Below are 13,259 nucleotides of genomic sequence, written 5' to 3' on the forward strand. Positions count from 1 at the left end.
TTACTTTTTCTCCAACTCTCCAATAAACACGTCTAATTTTGTTGCAAATGTCATATAAAAATACAGTAGAACATATATTGCCCTCAGAATCTGGTTTGTGTGGGAGCGGAGACAAGAGGCTTATTGGTCAGGAGAAGATGAATTCTTTGAAAATGGTTTTGTGTGGCTAAGTCCTTATGTTGCATTTTTTATTTCACATATTGAAGTTAAAGGTTAAAATTATTCCAATTTGTTAACAGTTTCAGAATGTATCACATTTTATTGGATTTCACAGTTTATCATTAATATGTTACCATTCATTGAGCTGAATAAAAGCCTTTTCTTATTTTCTTCTCCTTGTCTAATGCCATCGTTTAATTAAATGCATGTAGTTGGTGTATAAAGTAGCAAACATTAACTGACATTTATTGATAATAAAAGCGTGGTTCGAATTTTCGGAAGTACACATCAAAAGTTGAAGTTATATTCTATGCTGTGCAAATTTTCTAGTATCCAGTCAGCTTAAGGATTTTGCATGTATTTTGTTGCTGAGCTTTATGAATTTGATGTTTGTATCAGTATTCGTATCCCAAAAGCAATGTGCTGTCTAGGACATTATGATCTGGATGGATAACTGGATGGGTGGAAGAAAACCAAAACGGGTTAGATAGTTGGTCTCAGAGTATAGTGGTCCGTGGAAGTTGGTTACAAGTGGAACACTGCAGTGCAGAAGGACCTGTCCGTTAAACATCTCTATCAATGACCTGTAGGAGGTGTCAGAGTGCACGCCCATCAGCTTTTCAGGTGACACCAGGTGTGTGGGAGCAGCTGATACCCTGGGTCTGCCAGCCGATGAGACCCAGGTAGGCTGGAGAAGTGAGCCAATAGGAACCACATGAAACTCAAGAAGGAAGAATGCGAGGCCTTGCTTTTGGGAAGGAATAACCACTTGCAATGGTACAGGCTCGGGATTGATTGCCTGTGAAGCAGCTGTCTGAATTGGGCCTGGGTATCTTTGGAGACAGCAAGTCAAAAATGAGCCAGCAGTGTGCCCCAGCAGGAAAGAGGGCCTCCAGCACCCTGGGCTGTCGTAACAGGAGCACAGCCAGTCGATCGAGGGAAGCGGTTATCCCCTCTGCTCAGCACTTGTTAGACTGCACCTAGAACAGTGCCCAGTTTTGATCACCCCAGTTCAAGAAAGTTGTTGATGAACTTGTGCAAGTTCAGTGGAGAGCTACCAAGGTGGTGAAGGGGCTTGAGCACTTGCCCTGTAAAGAGAAACTGAGGGAGGTGGGCTTGAAAGAGCCTGGAGAAAAGGAGGTTTTGGGTGACCTGAGCAGCTGCCCTCCACTATCTGTAAGGGGGTTATCAAGAAGATGGAGCTAGACTCTTCACAGTGACATGTGGTGGAAGAGACAAGAGGCATAATTTGAAACAGATTCAGACTGGAGAGCCGTTTTTGCCGTGAGAACTGTTCAGCGGTGGAAGAGGTTGCCCAGGAAAGTTGTGCAGTCACTGTTGGAAGTTTTCAAGACCCGACTGGATAAAGCTCTGAGCAACCTGATCTGACCTCATGGATGACCCTGCTTTGAGCAGGAGGTTTGAGGTCCCTTCCAGCCTGAATGATGCCATGACCCTAATGTCTAGCAGCTGCAGTTGTTAGTGACCAGAGGAACAGATATAGGCATCTGGCACTGGTGTTACCTCTTCACGTCACTAAGGCTGTTATACTTCCAAGGGTCATCTAAAATTAGGGTTGGGGATGATAGAGGTATTCCCTAATCCCAAAAGTAGTTACATTTATGGAAAATGCCTAAGATCAAGATTTAAAAGGTGCGTTACTTAAATCTTGATCTTAGTCTCCTGCTACCCGAAATGCTTAAAGCTTCTCAATCTGAAGATTTTATGAGCAAGTTAAATCCCTTGTGAAAGGAGAGTTTTCACTTGTGAGCTGCAATATACTTCATTTCTCTCTGAAAGATCACCTGCCTGTGAAGATTAATTGGGTCATGTCACTTTTCTAACAAAATAATGAAGCTATTGAGGGGCTCTCTGTTGAGGACACCAAATGCTGCTCTAAAAATGTTCCTCTTGCTGAGATTGCTTCAGACCAAGCTATACAGCTTATATCAACCACCCGTGTTCATCCCAAATATTTGATATCTGTGCCGTTAATTACTATTTTTTGTTTAGGTTTATCACAAGTAAGTTGGGACCTCATTTTTAATGATTTGAGCTTGGTTATCATCATGGTGAGCATCTGTCTGCTATGAAGTTATCTGCAGACTTACTGGATGCCTTTCTAATTAACTGACAAATCTTCAGTAATATCACAAGTCCTTAGCTCAGGTCATTAGCACAGTATCATTAGATTAGGAGTCATTTAAATATTTCTGTTTTCCTATGCAGAGTGTAAATATTAACTAAATTAATTAAGCAGTGTTTCCTAATGGCTAGAGAATGCTTCAGGATTCACGTGATCTGGCTTCTGTTCCCAGGTCTCCAGAGATTCCTTGTGTGCCTCAGTGAAATCATTGCCTCCATGTCTCAGGAATATCGTCTAGCTTTAGAAGTTACTTTGAAATCCTCAAGCTAATGACAAGACAAACATATTTATTAACTTTTCTTACTCAATTAACTCTAGGCAAGCATAGTTAAGTATCATATGCACTTTATCTTTGTTTAACTTCTATGGAAAATACTTAAATTTGGGACCTTCAAAAGTAGCTCAGAAGAATTAGTTTCCATTGTAATATCCTTACAAGAAAACAGTTACTAATTGTCTCATCAATTCAGGCATTAGGGACTGCATTCTTCTGCAGGTCAATTAAACAGTGGTCACTGAGTTTCTGTCTGGCTATGGCAGATGGGCCAGCCTTAGCTCATCCTTGTTTGTCTCTATAGACAAGGTATTGTGTGCTGTGTCCTCTTGGGCATCAGTTTCTTTGAAGTAGTTTGGAACTTATTTTCTTGTGGAATAATTCACCTGTCAAACCATCTGGGTTACTGTGCCGTTAACATGAGCCTGCGCTGCTGGTTTGTGTGTGAGTGTGATTATTTTGCCATTTACTCTGACTCCTAGCAAGTTATATGTGCAAGTCCTTTCTTGAATTAAAAGTGCAGTGAGGTTGGGGCAAGGGGGAGCCCCAAGTGTACTTGCTAATAGGAGATACATCTATTGGAAAGTCTGTCAGAGAGGTGAAGCAGCGTATTAGGCGTTACTGCTTTGAGGGGTTCAACTGGGCTCTCTTCATAGGATGGATGTGGTTTTAGTTGAGCGCTGCCACAAACTACGAAGTGAAACATTGGATTCCCTGTCTTTTATACATTTTGGTCAAGATCAGTTGTGTTTCTGAAAGATAGGCTATCATGAAATACAAACTCTCGCGTTACACTTTGGTGTAAGCGGATGTAGATAGATGTAGATTTAGTGAACGGTTCTCTAAATGAATCTGTGAGAATTCAGAACTGATCTAAAATGAATGAACTTCTGTCGTGGAGTCATGTGGCAGGTATAAAAAAATCACAGAATAAATATTTCCTTCCAGGCAAGGAAAAAAAAAATCACTAAAATGGCATTCTTAATGCCTTCCTCTGAATTTTGCAGTAACATTTTTGCATGAAGCTTACCTAGCTGCTTTCTCCAAGGATCCTTGCACTTCCTTATAGTTGTACTCCTAAATATGTGACCTCACAAAAGAATTTATTTTCAGCACCACTGCCGTTCTCATCTTAAACTATCACCACCACAACACACAAGACTAGAACTAAGTGGATCTTACTGCCTTTATTTTTTTCCCCTGCCTTTTTTCCAGCACCTTTTTCACACCCTTTGAGGGAGAGGAGAGGTATCAACCGCTGCCACTTTCCTGTCCCCACTGCTCCGCGTCACTTGCACTGGATACACATGGTGGGGAGCAGCATGGGAGTGTCGCCCCTGTGTGCTGCCAGCCCTGTGCCAATGGCAGGTACACGGTAGTGGAGCGTGGGACAGTGACAGACCGCTTGGGATGCTCGGGGAGAACACAGACAGAGGGAGAGCAAAGGACTGGCTTATTTCGTAGCAGCCTGGACTCTTTAGGAACCCCAAATCACCTCTTTCAATAGATGGACCAACCAAAAAGTTCATCCTTCGCAGCTGTAATTGAAAGACTTCTAGATGTATTGAAACTAACACAAAGTATGCTGGGATTTAAAGCTTCTTTTCAGTCTTTTTAAGAAACTACTTAATATTTTGATGTTTTCAAATGTGTTGCACAAAAAAAACTAACCTTTATAGCTTGGAGAAAACAGCAGCACTGCTCTCTGGGGTCTTTTTTCCACTTCTATTTCTAAGCAAAAGTCACAGTTATTAGAACTGCATGAAGCAAGTAGAAGCAAATCTTTTTTTTTTTTTTTTTTTTTTTTCCCCTGCTTTTCTACTTCAGGCTGTGTTCTGACTGCCTGCTGGAGCTGCCTAACTTAAGGAATGGTCAGATAATCCCTCAAAGTGATTAAAAATGTTCCCACTCTCCAGCTGCTCTTGTTCCTTTCCCTGAGATGAAACAGTTGATCATGTGGTTGGAGTGCGTTGTATTGCGAATTAAACCTGGTTTGCATAGTTATCAATTTTTTTTTTTTTCGCTATGTCTGTAAGCCTGCCTACTGCAATTAGGACAAACTGTGACAGTCTCTCAGCTTTTGGGCTGTAACACATTGACTGCTGTAGCAGGCACACTGGATCTCCTCTGATCACACTGCAAGTTCTTGTTCTTCCTTGACTAAATAGGTAGCAGGCAGGGAGCCCAGGTCGTATTCTCCTCGATCCTGCCATGGAGGAGGAAGGGCTGGAAGAGGAGTGGACAGATCTGGAAGGTCAACAACCAGTTGCACAGCTGTTATTGACCATGGGGACTTGTTTTTTACAGTTATGGGATCCTCCTCGAGGACTGAGAGTGCTGCTAGGAAGAGGCAAGATCCACCTCACCAAGCGGGGCAAAATCTTCTTTCCCAGAAGGCTGGCCAGCCTGCTGAGGAGAGCATTAAAGTAGAAATGATGGGAGAGGGAGGTGATGATGACCCACAAGCAAGTGAGGAAGTGGTGGCCTGAGCTGGCAAGCAAAGGGTGCAGGGTGAAGCGGATGGGAGAGACCTCAAAACCAACCAAAGAGGGCAGAGAGGGCCCACCCCAAGTGTACGCACACAAATAAGGAAATGCCGCTCTGGAAGAGGCTCTTGCACCATTTTGAGAACCCAGCATGCCAGGGAGTCTCTCCCTGAAGTACCTGTACGTTTGAGTGCACAGCATAGGAGTTAAGAGGTCCACGTGCCGCTACGTGCATGCATGATCACAGAGACATGGTGGGATTGTTCTCACAGCCATCATGCAGTGGGTGTGTACTGGCTCTTTAGTCAGGACAGGCTGGGAAGGTGAGGAGGGGGACTTGCACTTCAGCCCAGCAAAGGGAAGATGATGAAGGGGTCAGAGCATCTGGCGTACAAGGGGAGGCTGAGCAAGCTGGGGCTGCTCTGCATGAAGAAGATGAGTCTCAGGGGGGATCTTGACCATGTGTATGAATACCTGAAGGAAGTGAAAGAAGAGAGAGACAGGCACTTCTCAGTGGTGCCCCGTGACAGGACAGTGTCAATGGGCGCAAAGCAAAATGCATGAAATTCCATCTGAACACAAGAAAGCAGTTTTGCCTTGAGAGTGGTCACACCCAGGAGCAGGTTTCCCAGCGAGGTTGTGAATTCTCCATCTGTGGGGATATTCAAGACCCTACTAGCATGGCTGTGGGCAAGCTGCTCAGAGGTGACCTTGCCTGAGTAGGGGGCTTGGACTTGATGGTCTCTGCTTGAGCAGGGGGGTTGTTCTCAAGATAGCCCTGCCGACCCCTGCCACTCTCTGGCTCTCTGACTGAAGATGTTCATCTTTCTGTCCTTTTGGTCTATTGTTTGTTAGAGTTTATTCCCAAGCAATTTGAAATTTAGTAGAAGAACAATGCACATGCTTGGAGTTACCTATGAATGTTCTTCTGCCATATATACCCCTATGGAGAAGAGGTTTAATCACTTCAGTTCACGTCCTGCATTTATAGTTAATACTTAGAGCCTTTAAGGAAATATTAAATAGCTAATTTCCTCTTAAAGTTTCAAGTTGCATGTGTCATTGCATAGAAAATGATGGTGAGCAGCTGGGAGTTAATGTGCCATACACAAACTCTTATGAGACTGTAGAATAGAGTATATACACATATTATTAATCTTGTAAGACTGATGTAAAGTGGCACAATACATCTTTTAATTTCACTGGAGATCTTTTGCAAAATAGGCTTTGATGACTTAGGTTTCTAGGGTCTATGTTTCCATTAAAAGATAGCGCTGGACACATTTAGGATGAAATTCTGAGATTAGAAGAAAAATAACTTGTTAAAGACAGCCTTTCATTTTGAGATTTTAAACAGTTTCTGTGGGTACTTTTTATATAATCCTCCAATATGCTATGTATACTCAGGTTTTTTATTTATGTGTCTTCTGGAAATTGCCACATGAAGAAAAAAAGGGGGAATGGGAAGGATGCTTAGGAATATATCCTTCTCACTAGATTCTTCTTAACAGGTGTTAAGCATGATGAACTTGAGTTGGTTGTGCAGCCCCAGCTCGGTTGCAGCTAGAAGAGCATTAGAGCCCCTTCACTTTCTTCTGGGTGCAAGGCAAAAGTGTCAGTCAGAGCTTTTGGGGAACTTGTTGCTCCTCCTGTTTGGGGCAGAATGTGCCACTGTGCTGTACATTTGATAGAGAAATCAGTCCCACCAGGAAATTGCCTGACTTTAACCACTTGTTTCCCTGCAAATTGGAAACCAAGCAAACAAACAAGGTAGTAACTTGATTTTCCTGTGTTTCTTCACATTATGTTCTTGAAGCATGGAAGCTTGAGCTCGTCAAGTTCTTGGTGTGGAAGGGTTTCAAAGGGTTTCATCTGCAGATGAAACAAGTGTTTTAGATCCATGGCCTGTGCAGTACCGAGGGATTTTGTGCTTAAAGTCCAGAAGTCCTCTTCTGCCAGTGGGTCAGCAGTGATTTTTAGCAGAGGACTGAATTCTTGCTATGAATTTATGGCAAAAATAAATACCATTGTTCCTGTATTCTAGCTGGACAGTGTCTGGAGTATGTCATTTACACAAGATGATACAGAGGGGTGTTGTCAGGTTGGCAATTACATCTTGACTTTTTTTTGACTGTGCTTTCCTGAGAAGTTTTGCCTCCGGTGTGATAGCTACGGCAGCAGCCACAAAATCCCCAAAGCCTGGGGGCTGTTGGGAGAACACAGAGCTAGGCGTAGAACAATATGTGTGTAAAACTAGGCTGATTTATGACACCTGTAAAAGTGAGGAAAATACAGTTGTTTTTGTAGAGTGATTTTCAACATTATGCAGAAAGGATTCTACCTTGTATTTGCTAACTGCTGACTAGACTGGCGTTCTGCTCCACTCCTCAAAATAGAAAGTGACTTTCTGTTTCTGCTCCAGCCAGACGGCGAACAGCACATCTCAGCAAAGCCCGTCAACTTTTCTTAAAACATGCAGCCTGCCTCACTTTCGCCAAATCAATCAGAATCGCAACCTCACTCCCCATTTGGTATTATCAATAAAACAAGTTAGAAAGGCTTTTGCAAACAGGTCCTTGTCTGTCTGCGCATTCGGTGTGGGTGCTGTCAGAGCACAAAGACCACCGGCAACACGTGCCTGAATGTTAAGTAGTCTGCTGAAAAGCATTGCTGCTGTTTGTTCTTTCTATACGATCCGTATACTCAGGGAGGAAAAATACACTATGTTGCCCCACTATGGGACAGGGTTTTTTTTTAATAAATCAGAAAAGAAACATGAAAATGTCAGCTTAATCAAGCATTTAAATTTTATTAATCAAGTCTAATTTTTATGAGTGCAAATAATCGCTGAAGCTGGACAAATTTGCTCTAGATTGCATCAGAAACATAATTTTAATATTTAATGGCCTGCTGAATTTAAATGGAGAATTATCTTTATGAAACATGCTCTTCATAATTTGCCATTAAATGAGAAATGAACAAATCAACATAAATCTTACATAAAGGTTATTTAACTAAATGTTGGTACTATAAATATTTTAAATGCATTATGCACTAATTTAACAGTGACACACGACACTATATAAAGATGTACGTTGGGCAGAAAGCATTTCTCTCCTGCAGCATAACAGAATGTAATAGTGTAAGTGGCTGCCTGGGATACAGTTAAAAGAGACTGTCTGCACTGCGATGACAATCCCCGCATCAGAGGTTTCATACAGTATCAGAGCACATAGTAACCCCTTGCTAAAACTTTACGTGGTTGTTGTCATTCCAGTAGCAGTTACAAAAACCAAACGCACTACAGAGTTGAAATATTTCGGCTGGTTTTGGTTACCTGAAAACAAAACACCAAAACCAAAACCCCACCCTAGATATCTCCGGCATTTAAAAAAAAAATAGAATTTTTTTTTTTGTCGTAAACAAATTGATTTTTAAACTTAAATTTTGCCACATGTTTTTTCAAATATAGTCTTCCAATATTGTGGGCATCTAGAATAAGATTGAAGTTCAGTGCACGTAGAGGCCTTTTTTTATGAGACTGTTTTAATAATTTTTTATTTTCATTTGCATCAAGATTTACGTGGCAACAAGATTCACTTGACAGGTTGCAGTGGCTATTATCAGTAATGGATATTATATAAACTAACATGGGTTTAGTTTCTAGTAAAAATTCCCATAGTCATGTGAGGTTTTTATTCATCTTTGGTTTGGTTTTATTTTGCTTTAGCACATTTTAATTCAGCCTAGACTTCAAGGACTTTGCGATTGTACTGCAGTTTTAATGTATTTACCAAAATGCATCAATACCTTGGAAAAACAATAAGAACTTAACTGAAATTACGATAGTATGTGTATTACAGACATTGTCACCTAAAATACTTTTCTCCCAAAAAGCTTGTTTGCTTCAAATTTGAATGTAATAGACTGTGTCACACCCACAAGCTTAAATTTATTTGGGTAAGTGCTGTTTTATAAGAGAAGCATACCTGGTCCAACTAGAATCTGAAAACTGTTTGAAGAGAGGTAATAATAACAGCGAAAACCGATACTGAGCCATTGTGTCATTAATGACATAGTGTATCATGAGGTTTTGCCCAAGAATTCTAGCTCACAAAATTTTGTGAAAGTGTTAGTTTTAGTAGTCCTGCATTGTAAACTTGCCATTGATATTTAGCCAAGCAAAGAATGTGATTCTTTTCGTTCTGCTGAACTAAAAATGAAGCATTCTAAGAGAGATCTGACATCTCAAGTCTACAGTACATGTTGAAGCCTTTAGATGGAGACATACTTCAAATAAACACCTGATATTCTGTTCATAGTGCATTGTGTAAATATGAGAAAGCTAAAATAAATAAGAACCAAATATTGAAAGAAATACAGAGAAAAAGGCCTACTGCTTGTGCCATTTTTATGTTAAAAATGACTTAGTCTTAACTACATTGGCAACTGAATATTGAGGGCATATAAAGCTGACAACAGGAAAAAGGTTACATGTTCTTGTATAATGAACTGTACTTGCTGCCCATGCATGTGGCCAAGAAATTTATTATACTGCAAATAAAAATTGTTGTTGACATTACAGAACTACATGTAATCAGCAGCATGCATCAAAAGGCATCTGATAGCCATATTAAAGTCTCATTTCCTATTAAGAATCAGACTAAATTACAACATGAGCACTTCCCAGAATAAGCTAACAAAATGCATTCTGTAAGAAGACATAATTGTATTTGAGTGTCTCTGTAAAATTCAGGAAGTATTTTAGCAATAAAGTACTAATGCCTTTCTTTTTAGTCTGCTGTCTTCTGTAGTGCAATATATTCAACCTTACTGGCAAGCTTATCACACTAATTATTATTACATCTAGTGGTTCAGTTATCTTGGTGATTACTGCAGATGAAATACCCCAAGGTCAAAACATTAATGGTATAAATCAGGATCAGCTGTATTCCAGATACGTTGCACTCTTAAATCAGAATCTGTTAATTTGATTTTTATTTTCCTTATAAATGTGGTATAAAAAAGGTGGACATTTTAATTAAGCCGTGTCTCCTATAAAGTTTCTCCTCGACAATTCCATGAAAGAAGCAGGCGTTGTGCTGTGAAAATGCGCACAAAACTGCTGCTGTAGCGGGCTTATTGACAATGGACGTCTTTGCTTCAAGTTGAAGTAACTGGAAATCATCTCAGAGAGCCCAAGTGGTTTTATGCACCCTTCTTAAGCCGTAAACATTGCACAGTTTTTTATATCACATTTACACGTAAACACTGAATTGAGTGGCACACAAGCATACGGTACAGTTTATGTCTAGACAGTACAAATCAACATGAAATCCAAACAGTCCTGAACAGGACAATTGTGACCACATGCTTTGCACATCTAATACATGTTTAATTCGGAACCAAAGCTTATTCTCTCTTTTGTTTTGTCTTACAGCTGTTAGTACCTATATGTGAAAATACAAATGCCTGCAGATATTTTGACACCATAACATGTGATATAGCACACAAGGTGTTTTCTTTTGTTTTTCATTTGAAACCACCTATGCTTGAAGGACTACATTAAGTAAGATAAAAGCAAATCTAGAGAAGTGCTAATGGGAACGAGGGGCAGGTGTTGCTATGCATTAAAGGAATGTATTAAGGTGCCAGAGTAGTGCCTCTCCTTTTGTTTTTTCTTTATTTTGCATACTAGTGCAGAGCAGATGTCTGGCGTTGCTAGCATGTATAGTCATTGAGGTATCTTCTGATACTTCAGTTGTATTGCCAGAAGACCTTGGCGCAGTAGGCAATTCGTGGAGTGACTTGTGATTTGCACGTTTTGTCTGAGAAGCGGCAGGCTGGTACTAAGAGAGAAGGACCGTTCGTTAATAGTGGTTTTCAGTTTCAATGCTGTGGGAGGACATTTATGAAATAAGGGACATGTGAACAATCCAGCCTTTCCAGAGAATCCGAGCTGGGACGTACCGGAACTGCTGAAAGCATAAACAACTTCCGGTGCAGGGGGCATCAACATCTTACAGGTGCAGGAGAAGAGACAGCCGCCATTAATGACGCAGTTTTAATTTCTTGAAGAAGATGGGTGTGAACATCTGTGAACGTGACTTGAACATGACTCGCAATGTGGCCAATCAGGTTGGACTATGGGCTGTTATTTGCGATGAAGCCAATCAGTATCTATTGGGTGTGGTCGAGGGTTATAAATTGCACTGGAAACACGGAAATAAAGGTTCACTTGTTAGATCACATTGATCATGTCAGTGTCCTCACGCAGCTCCCGCACAATGCCATTTTTCCAGAGTCTTTAGGTTCGGGAGGTATTTTAAAGTTCTCTACAATCGTGGTGTTTTGATTTAACGTACTTGTAAATACCTAGGATCCAACCATACTTTTTGTTGAGGTGGTTGGGGTTAGAAGCCAAAATTACTTATTCTCTCAGAAATCCTATCCTGTTCATTAGTCCATAGATCACCTTTTGAACAAATGCATGCTGTACTTAATCATCAGCTTCCTCGGAAGACTGTGTTCAGCCCAACTAGGGGTTTTCTTTGGCGTGCAAATGTGGTGGTTGTGCTTCCTTCTGGCGACCTGGTGTAACGAGGGTGCACACCACAGCTGCTGCCATAGAACAGACATTCCTCCCAGCTCCTGCGGATTACGAATCGCACAGAGTTTATAGACGGGGGTCCTCAGGGAGGGTGGGAATGGCTCGGGAGCAATGGCAGTACGTAGGAATCAGATTGCATGCTCCTTACAATTAATAAGCTTGCGACAGGGCTGTTTTGCACATGAAGAGTGCTACTTCGCAATGTTTAAACGTCATCTACTTACTGTTGTTTGGCCATGAAGTAGCTGACATGCTGTATTTGAGGCCATCTACGTATGTTTTTTAAAATGTCATCTGTATTAGTATTACATTCGAGGGACAGTTCCAAGAAGCAGGTTCTTTCAAGAGCTTCTACCAGTATGAGGCATATAAGTCTGTGACAAGTGACATTACAGAAGGTCATGTCACTTTTAACTGCTTGCATTAGATCTTTCTGATTTCCCCTGTGCCCTTCCTTTGTTTGATTAATACTACTTGATTTCAAGCAAAGTATTGGAAGGCATAATTTAGAGTGCGTATTCTAGGGGCAATCTAAGATTTTTGCCATAGAACTTTTAATAAAATAACTCTAATGTTTCATTTTATCTTCATATGCTTTTTCCTGTCCTCCCTCTCTCTCCTCGCCCTCCTTCCCTGTCTTCTCCCTCCCCCCATCATACCTCCCCCAGGTACAATGCTTGACATAGAGATACGAATAACTACTGTGTTCCTTCAAACCGAAGCAGCACATATGCACTTTATTTGAATAGCAACGAGGCAAAATCAAAGGAGAAAAAAATTCCATTGTGGATTTTTTTTCTACAGTATTCTTACTATAGTGTTAAACTGAAATCTGTGGCTCAGATCCACCATACCTCTCTTGAACAGCCTTGCTTTGTTCTGCAGAAATAGATTGTACTTCAGTATAGGGCTTTTGTAAGTCTTCAGTATACCCATTCTTCATGTGTCATATGGTTATGAAGAATCTACTTCCCTTGTTTTAATTTGTGTCAAATTTCTGAAAACATTTGTTTTGCTGGTTTAATAAATGGTATTATAGTGTCTGTATTGTCTGAATGTATTTTTTTTTTCTCCTTTTAACTCTTCCTTTTGAATTTCAAGACAAGTGAAATATGAACTATGTTTCATATGTTTTAAAGAATCATTTATACATCTTGGGCGTAGGAACACTTGTACTACATTTTATTTTGCTACAATTCTGTTTTCCTTTCCAGACAATTCAGTACTCCAAAGCTCAATGTAATCAACGATATGACTAGCCTAGAACAAGAGCATAGACTGGTAGTGGCTTTTGAATTAAAAAATGGAACGTAGGAGCTGGAAATCTGGGCTCGGTCATGGGCTTCAAGAGATTTCAAAGGACTTTTTATGTCCTTTGAACAAGTTAATATTTTGCCACTCATTAGAAGCTTGTAAAGTAGTTTGGGATCAGCAGATGGAGCAGGGAAAAAAAAGTGAGTTTGAAGTGTTATTATCTGGATAATTTAGAATGGGTATTGTCATGCAAGTGATTTCAGCGAGGTCTCATTGTTTGCAACAATTTTAGATGTTTCTAATTCAACTAATTGTCTCCATGCTAACTTT

At 40.5% G+C, this 13,259-nt stretch overlaps 1 protein-coding gene across 2 annotated transcripts in view; it reads left to right on the forward strand.

Moving 5' to 3' along the window:
• MCTP1 (multiple C2 and transmembrane domain containing 1) overlaps window positions 1–13,259 on the forward strand; it is a 285,371-nt gene that overhangs the window by 232,701 nt on the left and 39,411 nt on the right. The gene's annotated exons all lie outside the window — the stretch shown is intronic.

The sequence above is a fragment of the Leptosomus discolor genome, chromosome Z (assembly GCF_034619465.1).
Source record: "Leptosomus discolor isolate bLepDis1 chromosome Z, bLepDis1.hap2, whole genome shotgun sequence".
In the NCBI taxonomy this organism is placed as follows: domain Eukaryota; kingdom Metazoa; phylum Chordata; class Aves; order Leptosomiformes; family Leptosomidae; genus Leptosomus; species Leptosomus discolor.